Source organism: Phacochoerus africanus, chromosome 8 (assembly GCF_016906955.1).
Source record: "Phacochoerus africanus isolate WHEZ1 chromosome 8, ROS_Pafr_v1, whole genome shotgun sequence".
Classification (NCBI taxonomy): Eukaryota; Metazoa; Chordata; class Mammalia; order Artiodactyla; family Suidae; genus Phacochoerus; species Phacochoerus africanus.
The window spans coordinates 43,970,508-43,987,274 of record NC_062551.1 but is presented as its reverse complement, the minus strand read 5'-3'; the positions used below and the strand labels follow the sequence as shown (position 1 = coordinate 43,987,274).

General features: G+C 41.9%; 1 protein-coding gene and 1 non-coding gene across 4 annotated transcripts in view; one reads left to right on the top strand and one right to left on the bottom strand.

Annotated features, from left to right (window-relative positions):
- GARRE1 (granule associated Rac and RHOG effector 1) overlaps positions 1 to 16,767 on the bottom strand; it is a 96,911-nt gene that overhangs the window by 66,799 nt on the left and 13,345 nt on the right. The window contains exon 1 of one of the 3 annotated variants that reach the window (XM_047788616.1): positions 5,673 to 5,695. The exons of the other annotated variants lie outside the window; for them this stretch is intronic. The gene's annotated coding sequence lies outside the window, so the exon portion shown is untranslated. Of the gene's footprint in view, positions 1 to 5,672; positions 5,696 to 16,767 lie in introns of those variants that run through there. 3 annotated transcript variants of the gene reach the window in all.
- Positions 8,654 to 8,760, top strand: LOC125134859 (U6 spliceosomal RNA). Its single transcript, XR_007136846.1, has one exon. It is a non-coding gene; the product is annotated as a U6 spliceosomal RNA (small nuclear RNA).

The following is a 16,767-nucleotide window of genomic DNA, read 5'->3' as shown; positions in this document are numbered from 1 at the left end:
ACAATTCAACAATTTCATTATGCACAACCTTTCAGGATTTCATTACAATTTTTTTAAAGGCTTAAGCCAATATATTTAAGGTACAATCTATCTGACAATTTAGAAGTATATAATTTATAAAGACAAATTTATGCCTTAAGAGAACAATTACGTCTAGTGAATTACTTAATCCTTTCTTCTCTTTCAAGAATGATTCATTTTATTTTATTTTTTTGTCTTTTAAGGGAAGCACTCTTGGCCTATGGGGTCCAATCAGAGCTGTTGCTGCCAGCCTACGCCAGAGCCACAGTAATGCCAGATCCGAACCATGTCTGCAACCCACACCACAGCTCATGGCAATGCTGGAATCCTTAACCCACTGAGCGAGGCCAGGGATCAAACCCGAGACCTCATGGTTCCTAGTCAGATTCGTTTCTGCTGCGCCACGACAGGAACTCCAAGAATGATTTATTTTAAAAATAAGAAATAGGAGTTCCCATCGTGGCGCAGCAGAAACGAATCTGACTAGGAACCATGAGGTTTTGAGTTCAATCCCTGGCCTAGCTCTGTGGGTTACCATATGACTCAGGATTCCACTCCTATATATATACATATATATATATATATATATATATATATATATATATATATAAAAGAAAAATGAAAAATATATATCCACACTAAAACCTGTGCATCAATGTTCACAGCAGAATTATAATAGTAAAAAAAATAGAAACAGCACAAATGTCTATCATTTGATGAATGAATAAACAAAATGTGGTATAGTTATACAATGAAACACTGTATATATATACACATTATATACACAGAAGAATGAAATACTGACATAATCTAAAACATGGATGGGAGTTCCCGTGGTGACACAGCAGAGATGATTCTGACTAGGAACCATGAGGTTGCGGGTTTGATTCCTGGCCTTACTCAGTGGGATGGGGATCCGGCATTGCCATGAGCTGTGGTGTAGGTCACAGATGCAGCTTGGATTTGGAGCTGACTGTGGCTCTGGTGTAGGCCAGCAGCAACAGCTCTGATTAGACCCCTGGCCTGGGAACCTCCATATGCCACAGGTATGGACCTAAAAAGACAAAAGACAAAAAAAAATAAATAAATAAAATAAAATAAAAAATAAAACATGGATGAACTTTGAAAATACTGTGCTAAGTGTGAAAGAAGCCAGACACAAGAAGACACAAATTATATGATCCCATTGATAAGAAATGCCCAGAAGAGGCAAACAGAAACAGAAAGTAGATATGTGGAATAGAGAGTCATTGCTAATGGGTACAGGGTGATGACAAGATTCTGAAGTTAGATAGTGGTGACTGCTGCATAACTCTGAATATACTAAAATATATATGGTATGTGAATTATATCTCGACAAAGCTGTTATTTTAAAAAATATTTCATCTCTCCTTGCCATTTTCTCTATGTAACTCGTTTAACTGCAAAAGGTACATAATAAAAAGTAAGTTTTCCAAGGATACCTTTAACGCCAGACTTAGCTTCCTTTTCACACTTCAATTAGAAATCTGGATTTAAATGCTGTTATTTCAAATCTGGGAATGTGAGTGCCAGAAAGGCCCTTAAAGATCATCTAATTTAAGCCCTTCAATTTACAAATGAAGGGGAAAAAAAAAATCCCAGGATACTAAGTATCTTGCACTAGACTGCACAGTGCCAGTATCTTGACTCTAAAACCATATATAAAAGTCTGTTCAGAACTAGCCAGGCTGAGAGATTACAGTAACAAATCTGTTACAGTAACAAATACTGAAAGGAATGGCCTAACCTGAGATTTCTTTCTTTCTTTTCGTCTTTTTAGGGCCGAAACCACAGCATATGGAAGTTCCCAGGCGTCAAATCAGAGCTGTAGCTGCTAGCCTATGTCACAACCACAGCAATGCGGGATCCAAGGCGCCGCCTCTTCGACCTATACCACAGCTCATGGCAACGCCGGATCCTTAACCCTCTGGCAAGGTCAGGGATCGAACCCGTGTCCTCATGGATACTAGTCAGGTTCCTTACCACTGAGCCATTACAGTAACTCCAGAAGATTTATTTCTTGCTCTCATAAAGTTCAATGAAGGTCTGGCAGCCTTGTGTTTTGGAGTTCCCGTCGTGGCGCAGTGGTTAACGAATCCGACTAGGAACCATGAGGTTGCGGGTTCGGTCCCTGCCCTTGCTCAGTGGGTTAACGATCCGGCGTTGCCGTGAGCTGTGGTGTAGATTGCAGACGAGGCTCAGATCCCGCGTTGCTGTGGCTCTGGGTAGGCCGGTGGCTACAGCTCCAATTCGACCTCTGGCCTGGGAACCTCCATATGCCTCGGGTGCGGCCCAATAAATAGCAACAACAACAACGACAAAAAAAAAAAAATAGAACTTGTGTTTTCTAGAGTCACCTTAGCACAAAAAAAGAAACTCATACCTACTCTTCACTGCTTCCCACTGTAAGTGACACAATTATCTCCCATCACAGCCCTTTGGCCAAAATTAGTCACATATGCTAATGTAACTATAAGATAAACTGGGAGATGCATGAGGACATATGGACTATTAGGTAAGAAATACAGTTGGCCATAGCTGTCCACCCAGCCCAGCTGTGGGTTGCATAGTTTATAACAGATGGTGAAAGCACTTCTAACTCCACACAGGAGAGGTTGTTTTGTAATTCAGAGTCCCGACAGTTGCTTTTCAGAGGCCAGATGACTCTCACTTATGCTGCTCTAGGACATGGTTCTTTGTATGTATGTAGAGTGGGGGAGTTGAAGGAGGTGGGGAGGGAAAGGTCACAGATTCCTTTGAAAAACTGATGAAAAAAATACTCTAGGAGTTCCCATCTTGACTCAGTGGTTAACGAATCCAACTAGGAACCATAGGTTGCGGGTTTGATCCCTGGCCTTGCTCAGTGGGTTAAGGATCCAGCATTGCTGTGAGCCGTGGTGTAGGCTGCAGACACGGCTCAGATCTGGTGTTGCTGAGGCTGTGGTGTAGGCTGGCAGCTGTAGCTCTGATTAGACCCCTAACCTGGGAACCTCCATATGCCGCGGGAGCGGCGTTAGAAAAGGCAAAAAGACAGGAAAAAAAAAAAAAAAAAGGAGTTCCCGTCGTGGCGCAGTGGTTAACGAATCCGACTAGGAACCATGAGGTTGCGGGTTCGGTCCCTGCCCTCGCTCAGTGGGTTAACGATCCAGCGTTGCCGTGAACTGTGGTGTAGGTTTCAGACGCGGCTCAGATCCTGCGTTGCTGTGGCTCTCTCGTAGGCTGGTGGCTGCAGCTCCGATTAGACCCCTAGCCTGGGAACCTCCATATGCCGTGGGAGCGGCCCAAGAAATAGCAACAACAACAACAAAAAAGACAAAAAAAAGAGAGAGAGAGGAAAAAAAAAAGAATTGAATTGCCCAAGACCAAAGGTCCACCTGTATTAGGATAAATCTCTCTATAGGTCATATCAGTGAACAAGAAGTAGTCATAACACCCAGTGAACATGTTATTAAGAATGAAAACTTTTTTTGGCCACACCCAGGGCATGCAGAAGTTCCCAGGCCAGGGATCGAACCCACACCACAGCAACGACCTGAGCTGTGGCAGTGACAAGACTGGATTCTTAACCCACTGTGCCACAAGGGAATTTCCAAGAATGAAAACTTTTTAGGCAGTTTTTAAAAATGAGATACCATATTAACATTAACCTTGTCACACTAGGGTGAAAAGGAAGTAACAGCCAATCACAGCTTAAGGACTTCCTTCTCTGACATTAGAATCAGAACAACCCTTTTAATGGAATCACTATTAAATGCTGATTCCTGGGGTACAATCCAAAACTAATGAATCAATCTTCAGAGTAGGAGCAGAGAACATGTGTTTTTATAAGATCCTCAGGTAACTCCAAATGTGTGCTACAATTTGAGAACCAAACTGGTCAGCTGAAAACCTCCTGAAAGTCACAAGGATGAGAACACTTCAGCAAGGACATCTGAAGATGCTAACCATACAAATATCACTTAAAGGCAACTCAAGTATTTCATCAATATTCTTATTTATTTAAGAATCCAAAAAAGGACCTCCACCTACAATGTGATAAATGACTCTATTTCTTAGAACAAAGGGGTTGGTTGGACAATTCAATGAAAACTTCTATTTGTATCATAATTGCTTCTAACAAGACCACTTAAGTCCAAAGTCAAGCCTTGGGTTCTTCTCCAGGCAGAATGAACAAACAAGCCCCTTAGGAAAATAATACTTGGTTTTTACTTATTCCTAATACATCTGGTGCCCCTGTGCTGATCTTTGTTGTAATCAAAACTAGACAGTGTTGAATTCAAGGAAATATCATGGAATTGAAACACCATTCAAGTTCTATTATTTTCAAATGGGATTCTGCCCAGAAACAATTTGCAGAGAAGGTGGTGACATCCATCTAAGGAGGCAGCTTCATGGCAGTGACAATATCCTCTGACAAAATACTGTTGGAAGCTTGGTGATGGGTACACATGAAGCACCTCATATTGTTTTGATGCCTTTTTTTTTTTTTTTTGGAGGTGGGCACTGAGTGCGGCAACTTAATGTGGGATCTCAATTCCCAGACCAGGGACTGAAACCAGGCCACAGTGGTGAAAGCACTGAGTCCTAATCACTAGGACACCAGGGAACTCCCTTTGAAAATTGTTTTTCTTTTTTTGGCCAGATGCTCATCATATTATTCACTCTACTGTTGCATATATGATTGAAAATTTCTGTAATAAAAGGTTTAAAATGTGCACACACATGTATATAAGCACCTGGATATGTCCTTTTAATTTTTTTAAATAAAATTCTTCTCAATGCTTGTCTTACTGTTTTTTTTTTAAAGCTTTCCCCCCATATGCATCTCCCTGAAGGGCTAAAATATGTTTTATCCATTTAAGGACATTTCTCTTCTGTATTTTCTTGAAAAGAATTTTCACTGGGAAAAATATTCACCATTTATGAATTCACTATTCATGCTACATGGAAACAAATATGCATTGTGAAAGACCTCAGAAGTTAGTTGTGGCCCAGACTGGTACTATTTAAGAACTATATTCATAAGTTTTAATACTGCCTAAGATTCTCAAACACATAGCAAAAAAGGATATTTGAACAGATGTCATCTATTCAATAATTCACAAAAGTTCTTAATAGATTAAAACTGAACTCAGACTTGGTATCATTTAAAATATCCCTCTCATCAACCAATGTCATTAGCAATTTGTATTTTAAATTACAAAGAACATGCTTGAAACTAGGCCAAAGTTAAGTATAAAAGGTTTTTTTTTATACCCATAACTGATAAGTTTTTTTTTTTTTTTTAATGGACATCCTGCAGTTCCATTGTAGCTCAGTGGGTTTAGGACCCAACCCTGAGGATGCTGGTTCAATCCCTGGCCTCACTCAGTGTTGCTGCAAGCTCCAGTGAAGGTCACAGAGGCAACTTGGATCTGGTATTGCTGTGGCTGTGGCAGAGGTCACAGCTATAGCTCTGATTCAACCCCTGGCCCAGAAGCTTCCATATGCAGCAGGTGCAGCTGTAAAAGAAGGAAAAAAAAATGTGGACATCTTGAGAAAATTTGAAGAGCTTCCCTTTAGACAGTGCAGTGGAAAAGAGTAGCCCTGGGGACCAACTAACTGGGTAAGATCCTGGCTCTGCCACTTACCAGCTATGTGACTTTGGGCAAGTTCTTTAACCTCTCTGTGCCTCAGTTTCATAGTCTGTAAAATAGGGATAATAAAGCATGAAGAATAATGCCTGGCACATATTAAGCACTAAATGGTGATTTTTTTTTTTTTTGTCTTTTAAGGGCCACACCCGTGGTATGTGCAAGTTTCCAGGCTAAGGGTCAAATCGGAGCTGTAGCCACTAGCCTACACCACAGCCACAGAAATGTCAGATCTGAGCCTTGTCTGCAACCCACACTACAGCTCATGACAACAGCAGATCCTTAACCCACCGAATGAGGCCAGGGATCGAATTTGCATTGTCATAGATGCTAGATGTTAGATTTGTTTCCACTGAGCCATGATAGGAACTCCAAATTTGTTATTAATACGCAAAAGTAAGCGTTCTTATTATCTTGCTTGTCTGGAAAAAAGTTACTTAAAAACAAGAAAGGTCTTTTCAAGTAAGCCAATCCCTGAACTGAGTTGAAATCTATGTATTCTAGGGTGGTCAGTGCCCCATGTTTCAGTGATATGATAGTTATTTGTGAACACAGAGAACAACTTTAAATCCATTTCGGTCATTAAGCTACAGAAAAGGAGTGCAAAGCAGTCCTGTTGTCACAAATGGTATGGCACCAAGTAGCTTCATTCCAAGATGACAGGCACATGGACTTACCTCCCCATCATCCCCAAACCCCAAAGATATAACAGTAAAGACATTCACAAGGGAATCACAACATAACAGTAACGAGAAGAGCTGAGAGATATAATCTATTTAAGTGCTGGCCACGTTCTAGAAGAGAGAGAGGAAGCAGAGGAAATTGTATTACCAGACAGATCAGAGTGGAGCTAGATACTTCTCAGAACCTGTAAAGCCAGAGATGAGTGGAGAAGAGGAGCCCCTTTTCCTGGAGGAGCTGCAGAGATGCCCAGCTCTGAGTCAGCAGGTACAGAAATCAGGAGTGGGAATTAGATTCATCTACCTGATCTCCTCCACACTTCTCACTCTTGGTCACTCAATCAGCCAACTCCTATGAAGATGAGAGGACTTTCTGAAAAATAGGAACCTCTCGTCAATAACCTAGATAATCAACCTGGTTCTTCACTGATAAGGATCACCAGATAGTGAAAGAAAACCAAGAGGACAAAAAGGAAAACTAAGATGAAAAGCAGATCAGACCCCAGAAGAAACATGTATTTTAGGTCCCAGAAAAACACCTGAAAAGAAATTCTAAATGGTATCCTCAGAGACATTTGAGAAGATAATACATCCTTAAAATAAAAACAAGCAAATCATAAAGAAAGCAGAAATCAAAGCCTTGGAAATAAGAAATAAGACAAAAAATAAGGGAAGAAGTAAAATCGGAGTAGAGTAGCTGTAGGAGGGGACACACACACACACACACACACCAGTTGCTTATATTTTTTAAAATAAGCAATGAAAGAATAAAGCAAAAACCAATAAAAATGCTTACCTATGCAGTACAGAGAAGAACAGAGGCAAGGAAGGAAGGCATACATCTCTCAATCTACCTTGCTTTAAATAGTTTTATCTTTAGAACCATGGAAATATTTTATGTAATTATCTTTTTCTTTCTAAAAAGCACATACTTACTTCACTGAAAAGATCTAAATTCACATCCTAGCTGCAATTAATGCCTTTAATACTATTTCCTCCCACCAAATAGAATGAGAACTCCTTAGAGAAATGGCTGATTGTAGCTGTGGGGTCAGAAACAAACAAACAAAATCCCAGGAATTCTTTTTTTTTTTTTTTTTTGGCTGCTCCTGTGGTATGCAGAGGAAGTTCCCAGGCCAGGGGCTGAAGCTGCACTAGAGCCACAGCAGTGACAATACCAGATTCTTAACCTGATGAGCCACCAGGGAACTCCAACCCCAGGAACTCTTATCAGGCCAGAAATCAGGGAACCCATCTAATACTACTCAGCCCGTATCAAAGGACCCAGACTTAAGCTAAAGAATAACTCTATTTATTGGCCAACAATAAGAGAATTTAAGCATCAAAAGAATAACTCTTCTGGAGCAAAATCCATTAAATATATAAATTAATGAGTTTGGACCTGGTGATGATTTCTTCCATATGACACCAAAAGCACAGGCAACAACAACAAGCAAAGGAAACCATAAATAAGATGAAAAGCCAACACACAAGAGTGGGAGAAAATATTTGCAAATGAAGTGACGACAAGGGATTAATCTCCAAAATATACAAACAACTCACGCAGCTCAGTATCAAAAAAAAACAACCCAATCAAAAAATGGGCAGAAGATCTAAATAGATATTTCTCCAGAGACCAACACAAGGCCAAAAAACAGAAGAAAAGATGCTCAACATTGCTAATTATTAAAGAAACGCAGGAGTTCCCATCGTGGCACAGTGGTTAACGAATCTGACTAGGAACCATCAGGTTTTGGGTTTGATCCCTGGCCTTACTCAGTTGGTTAAGGATCCATAAACTTCCATATGCTCTGAGTGCGGCCCTAAAAAGCAAAAGAAAAAAAGTCTATACACAAATAAATGCTGGAGAGGGTGCAGAGAAAAGGGAACCCTCTTATACTGTTGGTGGGAATGTAAATTGGTATAACCACTACGGAAAACAGCATGGAGGTTCCTCAGAAAACTAAAAATAGAACTACTATATGATCCAGCAATTGCACTCCTGGGTGTCTATCCAGAGAAAACCACGATTCAAAAAGATATATGCACCCCAATGTTCACTGCAGCCCTATTCACAATAGCAAAGACATGGAAGCAACCTAAATGTCCATCAACAGAGGAATGGATAAAGATATGGTACATATATGCAATGGAGTATTACTTAGCCATAAAAAAGAATGAAATAATTCCACGTGCAGCAACACGGACCCAGAGATTATCATACTAAGTGAAGTAAGTCAGAGAAAGACAAACATCATATAATATCGCCTACATGTGGAATCTAAAAAAAAGGATACAGTGCTCGCTTCGGCAACACATATACTAAAATTAGAAAGATACAGAGAAGATTAGCATGGTCCCTGTGCAAGGATGACATGCAAATTCGTGAAGCGTTCCATATTTTTTCGCAAAGACACATGTACTCCAATGTTCATTGCAGCACTATTTACAATGGCCAAGACATGGAAACAACCTAAATGCCCATCGACAGAGGAGTGGATCCAGAAGATGTGGTACATATACACAATGGAATATTATGGAGCCATTAAAAACAACGAAATACCAGCAATTTTTGCAACATGGATGGACCTAGAAATGATCATGCTAAGTGAAGTCGGCCATACAATGAGACACCAACATCAAATGCTTTCACTGACATGTGGAATCTGAAAAAAGGACAGAACAGATGCTGACTCACAGACACTGAAAAACTTAATGGTCTCCAGAGGAGACAGTTTGGGGGGTGGGGGGATGTGCCTGGGCTGTGGGATAGAAATCCTGTGAAATCAGATTGTTATGATCATTATACAACTACAGATGTGATAAATTCCTTTGAGTAATAAAAAATAAAATAAAAAAAGGATACAAATGAACTTATTTGCAGAATAGAAATACTCATAGAAGTTCCCGTCGTGGCGCAGCGGAAACGAATCCGACTAGGAACCAGGAGGTTGTGGGTTTGATCCCTGGCCTTGCTCCAGTGTTGCCATGAGCTGTGGTGTAGGTCGCAGATGCGGCTTGGATCTGGCGTTGCGGTGGCTGTGGCGTAGGCTGGCAGCAACAGCTCTGATTAGACCCCTAGCCTGGGAACCTCCATGTGCCTCAGGTGTGGCCCCAAAAAGACAAAAGACAAAAAAAAAAAAAAGAAAGAAAGACTCATAGACTTTGAAAACAAATTTATGGTTACCAAAGGGGACAGATGGGGGCAGCATGGACTGGGGGTTTGGGATTGGCATACGCATACTGTGGTATATGAAATGGCTGGTCAAAAGGGATTTGCTGTATAGCACAGGGAGCTTTGCCCAATATTCTTTGATAGTCTTTGTGGGAAGGGAATCTGAAAAAAAATGGGTGTGCGTATGTGTGACTAAGCCACTTTGTGGGCACAGTGGAAATTTTCACAACATTGTAAATTAACTATACTTCAATAAAAGTTAAAAAAAAATAAGCCAGATGCAATAGGAAAATAAAATGTAAAACTTCTGTACATCATAGGACACAACTGATAGAATGAAATGACAACCTAAAGAAAGGGAGAAAACTGGAGTTCCCATTGTGGCTCAGCAGGTTACGAACCCGACCAGTACCCGTGAGGATGCAGGTTCTATCCCTGGCCTCACACAGTGGGTTAAGGATCCAGTGTTGCTGTGAAGCATGGTGTAGGTTACAGACGCAGCTCAGATCTGGTGTTGCTGTGGCTGTAGTGTAGGCTGGCAGCTGCAGCTCTGATTTCACCTCTCGCCTGGGAACTTCCATATGCCACAGGTGCGGCCCTAAAAAGGAAAGAAAAAGAAAAAAAAAAGAATGGCAGAAAGTATTTTTAAATCATATACCTGAAGAGGAATTAACATCCAGAATGTATAAAGAACTCACATAGGAGTTCCTGTAACAGCACAATTGGTTAAGAATCTGACTGCAGTGACTGAGCTGGCTGTGGAGAAGTGAGGGTTCGATCCCCAGCCTGGCGCAATGGGTTAAAGAATCCTCAGTTGCCAAAAGCTGTGGCGTAGGTCATACCTGTGGCTTGGATTCAATCTCTGGCCCAGGAACTTCCATATGCCACAGATGCAGCCATAAAATTGAAAAAAAAAAAAAATTAAAATAAAAAGAACGCACAGGAGTTCCCGTAGTGGCTCAGTGGTTAACAAATCCGACTAGAAACCATGAGGTTGTGGGTTTGATCCATGGCCTTGCTCAGTGGGTTAACGATCCGGCATTGCTGTGAGCTGTGGTGTAGGTTGCAGATGCGGCTCGGATCCTGCGTTGCTGTGGCTCTGGTGTAGGCTGGTGGCTACAGCTCCGATTGGACCCCTAGCCTGGGAACCTCCATATGCCACGGGAGCAGCCCAAGAAATGGCAAAAAGACAAAAAAAAAAAACCCAAAAAACTAAAAAGAACTCATATAACTCAAAAACATAAAACCAAACAATTCAATTGTCAAATGGGCAAAGGAGTTGAATAGACATTTATGCAAAGAGACGAATGGCCAGTAAACACATAAGATAACGCTCAACATCACTGATCCTTAGGGAAATGCAAAGGAAAACCACAATGAGATACCATTTCATATATATTAGAATTACTATTATAAAAAAAAAAACACAGAAAACAACATGTTGGCAAGAATGTGGAGAAACTGGAACCCTGTTCATTTCTGGTAGAAATGTAAAATGACATAAGTTGCTATGGAAAATAGCATGGCAATTCCTCAAAAAATCAAACATATCATTAATTACCACATGATTCAGGAGTCAAATAACAAAATGCGGTATAACCATTTAATAGAATATTACTCAGCCTAAAAAGGAAGGAAATTCTGATACATGCTTCAGTATAGATAAACCTATGTTCATCCATGTGGCAAGCTACCTCTCCACTTGCCAGGCCACGGGTCTACAGAAACCTGGCAGAGGTTGCAACACATGTGGCCTTAAGACAGGTGCTGTGGGAAAGAAGGCAGAGACGTCATCTCGACTTCCAAAAATCACAGTTGAACAACAGGATCATCAAGCACCCTGGTTCTCAAGCTCAGGCCTGATATGGGTGAGGAGCACTGACTATTTCTCTGGGGAGTCTGTCCTTTACCTTTTACCATCTGTTCATAGCATCTTTCACACACCACCCCTCTCCCACAATTTTCCCTCATTTCTCTAGTCAAATATGTTCATCTGCTCTTGATTTATTTCTTTTTTTCTTTTTAGGGCTGCACCTGTGGCATATAGAAGTTCCTGGGTTAGGGGTCTAATCAGAACCGCAGCTGCTGGCCTACACCACAGCCACAGCGACACCAGATCCGAGCCGAGTCTGTGACCTATACCACAACTCGTGGCAATGCTGGATCCTTAACCCACTGAGGGAAGCCAGGGATCAAACCTGCATCCTCATGAATACTAGTCAGGTTCTTAACCCACTGAGCCACAACAGGAACTCCCCATCTGTTCTTTTGCAGTATTAGTTTTGCACTTAATCCACGTTGCCCAAACTGATGATCAAATATAGATGAACCCTTTGAAGATGATATACAAACGGTCAATAAGCACATGAACAGATGCTCCGCATCATTCACTATCAGGGAACTGCAAATCAAAACCATGATATACCACTTCGCTACCACCAGGATGACTATAATAAAAAAGACACACAAAAACAGGTGTTGGCAAAGATGAAGAGAAACTGGAATTCCTGGGAATGTAAAAATGGTGCAGATACTTAGGAAAACAGTTTAGCAGCACCTCAAAGGTTAAACATAGAATCACCATACAACCAAGCAATCCCACAACTACATATATACACAAGAAAAATGAAAAACATACGTCTACACAAAAACCTGCATATGAAAGTTTAAAGCAATACAAATATCTAACAACTCAGTGGTATAGCCATACAATGGAATACCATTCTTCAGGCATAAAAGGAATGAAGCACTGATACATACCACAATGCAGATGAGCCTTGAAAACATCATACTAAGTGAAAGAAGCCAGGCATAAAAGGTCACAGATTGTAGGATTCCATTAGCATGCAATATCCAGAAAGTAGATTAATGGCTGCCTAGGACCAGGGTGAATGGGAAGAAAGAGAAATGACTGCTAATGGGTACAGGGTTTCTTTTTGGAGTGATGAAAATGTCCCGAAATTGCGGCGGTAGTTGCACAACTGTGGATACACTAAAAACCATTGAATTATATGCTTCAAATGAGTTATATTTTAATAAAGCTGTTATTTAAAAAAAAAAAATAAAGATGAGCCACTCCACAAACAATTCCCTCTTCAGAGAAAAAAATACAGAACATTCTCTGTCCTCCCCAATCCACAACGATGTAAATCTAAATATCCACCCTTGATAATGTGGAGGCACTGCAGGAAATTAGAGAAATTAGTGAAGTTATTATCCATGGAGTTCAAAGCCCAACTATTTCCATAGGGTTTTTTTTTTTGGTTTGTTTTGGGTTTTTTTTTTTGGGGGGGGGGTTAGTTCAGAATGCCACAAGCCATATTTAGAAATGCACTCCAGAAAAATGCTTTGAAGAATTTTATTCTCAACATTCACGAATTTAAAATATCCATCCAGACACGAGAAAATGCCTGAAAGATTCAGTTCTTAGTTCTCTCTCTACTTAGGACTCTACCTTTTTTGGCTCTCCTTATAAGTTACCACATTAAAAAGAGTGATAGTGGAGTTCTCACTGTGGCACAATGGGATTGGGGATGTCTTGGGAACCCTGGAACGCATGTTCAATCCCTGGCCAGGCACAGTGGGTTAAGGATCCAGTGTTGCCGCAGCTGTGGCTTAGGCTGCAGCTAAAGCTTGGACCTGATCCATGGCCAGGGAACTCCATATGCCTCCAGGTGGCCAAAAAAAGAAAAACAGGAAAAAAAAAAGAAAAAGAGCAATAGGAAAAAGTTCTCCTTGCTCTCCTCCTGCCCCTTAGTTGTCACTTTGAGCCACTCCCCTGACAGACCTGAAGTGCTGTGGTTCCTATGCCATGCCCTAAATTCTATTTCCAAGATCAACATATTCTCAGTGGGAGGATCCCCAAATCCATCTCTTTAACCCAGATCTTTCTCCCGTGCTCCAGACTCCAAAGAGTCAACCATCTATTGGATAGGTCCCCAAGTCAAACAAATACTCAAAACCAACGCTCCTCAGTCTTTTCCATAGTCCTTCCCTGCCTTGGTGAACAGTATCACCATTTACCTACCTGAAGGAGCCAAAAACCTGGAGTAACCCTCTACTCCTCACTCTCCTTTATATCCAATTAATCACTTACGCATATCCTTTCTGCTTCCTTAACATCCTGCAAGTCTTTTCCCTTCTACCCTCACTGCCAATCCAAAGTTCAAACCATCTTTACATCCTGCTTGAATTACAAAGGACCCCTGAGTGATCTTCCAAATGCCTGGACTGCTCCCCTCTGGTTGCTGAGTGATCAACCATGCCACTCTCCTTCCCAACTTTCTCCCGCCATCCCCTGCCCCATTTCTGCCTAGTTCTTGCTTGTGCCATCCTTCCTCTCACCATCTACACATTTAGCTCCCTCTGCCTGGAAAGCTCTCCTGGCTTCCTCTCACTCCTCCCGGATATCTAACCTAGACGTCACCTCCTCTGCGAAGCCACCTTGACAAAGACTGAGGTAGGAGTGCCTCTGTATATAAACATAACATCCTGTTTGTAGCCCGGTCTTAGCATTATCTTTACTGTATTGTAATGTACTGCATCACAACTGTCAGCTTCCCGGGTTTCCCTGTCACTTCCAAACGCCAAGATCACCAAGCTCACTGCAGATATTCGAGAGTGCTATGGAATTCCCATTATGGCTCAGCGGAAATGAATCTGACAAATATACATGAAGACACGGGTTTGATCCCTGGCCTTGCTCAGTGGGTTAAGGATCTGGTGTTGCCATGAGTAGGCTAGCAGCCATAGCTCTGATTTGACCCCTACCCTGGGAACTTCCATATGCTGCAAGTGTGGCCCTTAAAAAGCAAAAAAAAAAAAAAAAAAGAGCGATAAGCACATTGTAAAACATTCAACAGATTTTGCTGAATGATTAGTTCATCCTCAGTATTTATTTAATGATTCTTTTTTTTAAATGGCTGCACTTTCAACATATGGAAGTTCCCAGGCCAAGGACTGAATGTGAGCCACAGCTGCAACCTATACTACACCTGGGGCAACACCATATCTTTAACCCACTGTGCCACAGCGGGAACTCCTAATGGTTATTTCTATAGAGCATTCATGCAGTCAGTCTTGCTATCCAGAGGCAGTAGCTAAGTGCTAGGTAAAAGGTTCTGCTTAAAAAATTTTTTTAAAAGCTGACAAGGAATTACCGTCACGGCTCAGCAGAAATGAATCTGACAAGTATCCATGAGGACACAGGCTGGATCCCTAGCCTCGCTCAGTGGGTTAAGGCTCCAGCACTGTTGTGAGCTGTGGTGTAGGTCGCAGACACGGCTCAGATCTCGCATTGCTGTGGTTGTGGTGTAGGCCGGTGGCTACAGCTCCGATTCAACGCCTAGCCTGGGAACCTCTATATGCCAAGGGTGTGGCCCTAAAAAAAAAAAGAGAGACAAAATAATAATAAAAACCTGACAACATGCCATGTTTGCAAGTCCTCCTCAACAAAACTGAACATTCAGTGACTGCAATGTGTCAAGCATTATACCCGGACCTTTAGAAACATAATCCCATTTAATGCTCACTAGAACTGTAAAAGAAAAACAGCTAATGTTAACTGAAGGGGTACTAAGTGCCAGGCACTGAGCTATACATTTTATATTTGTTTGTTACCTAATTTAATGCTTCCAAGGGCTCTGTGAGGTAGGTGAGGCGTGTAAGGAGGCTGAGTGAGTTCTTCAAGTTCCAGGCACATGGCTGAGGTAGTAGTCACCAACAGAGCTTAGGGCCTGGGAGTTGGCCCCCAGCAGCAGAGCTATCCATCACTGTGTTACACCATCTCTGTCAACTACCTAGACCAGGACATTCTGTTTATCACCCTTAGGAGATGGTTTCAAGCCGCAGTCCTCTTCGAATTGGCAGGAAGTTGAGGTGGAGCAATGAAAAGAAAGGAATCTCTCTGTAGGCGAAGACAGCCATGTCCCTGCTGATGACCCAAATTCAGCTCTCCAGGGAAGACCCCTCTCTCCTGGAACTAGACTCATATCTCCTCAGGTCCTTTAAATTTTACCTAGTCATCCTTCCATTCTCTGCTCATCCTGCTATATTTACTGCCTCAGTTAAAAGCACTACGAACTGTGCACCTAAACCTAAGGTGTTGGCCCAGATGGTCCCTGTCCTGTTCCCTTTCCCTGCAGTCCCTTACATTCAATCCTGCCAGTCCTGCTCACCACAGTTCAAGTTTCCATCCTGTTCACCTGGTCTACCACAACTGCTCCATGAGCGTTAGCCGTTGTTACTGCTACATCCTAAATGCCTCTCACTCTCTCCTTTACACCAGCACTGTTCAGCTTCCAAGGAACCAGCTTTCAGGAACAAGCATTGAAGGCTGAAAGAGAACACTTTCTATGAGGACCAGAAATCAAGCCTCCAGATGCTCAGGCTCCAGCTCTTTCAATCAAAGCACAACAGAGAGACAACAGCAAACTCTAAGTAGCAAACTAAAAATATGTAAGAATGTCAGATGCCGGAAGAGAAACTAACAAAAAGCTCCAATCTCCAAGGAACCAAATATTCTATTTTATTCCATTTCACAATATTAGTAAGTTAGCATTCAATCTTTTAACACAGTGGTTCTCAAAAAGTGGAAAGATGAGCTACATACACACACACGCGCGCCCCCACCACCCAGGAGACATTTAGCAATGACTGGAAGCATTTTCTGTATGTCACAACTTGGAGTGTGTCAGTGGATAAGGCCAAAAATACTGCTAAATATCCTGCGACGCACAGGACCAGCCCTCTGTCCACCTGAAGTCAAAGAATTATCCACCCCAAAGGTCGACAGCACCGCTATTGAGCAACTCACAGCTAAACAAATTCCTTCCATGTTCCAGTACCTAATGTATAAAAAGGTACCTCTTTCTGGGAAGATGATACGAACTTCTCCTATAAGTTAAGCTACAACAGGTCCACTTGAGGTATCACTGGACAAGAGGCAGATAAATGCTAAACACCTGACTTAGAAAACAAATGCCATGAGCTGGAAGGAGGGAAGCACAGAGGCTGAGGCCTCGTCCAAGATCTCAGAGAGTAGACAGGACTCCTCACTTCCCTCCAGGCCTGTCCATCAAAGCCCCCACGCAAATCCAGACTCCACCTCCCCAGAGGTCCCTTCAACCCACCCTCTGCTCCTGCCACACTGTCCACCCAGAAGAGCAGCTTCGCCACAGGGTCACTACATCCTACTGGTGCCACTGGAAAAACCCCTCACCTACTTCACAAAAGTTCT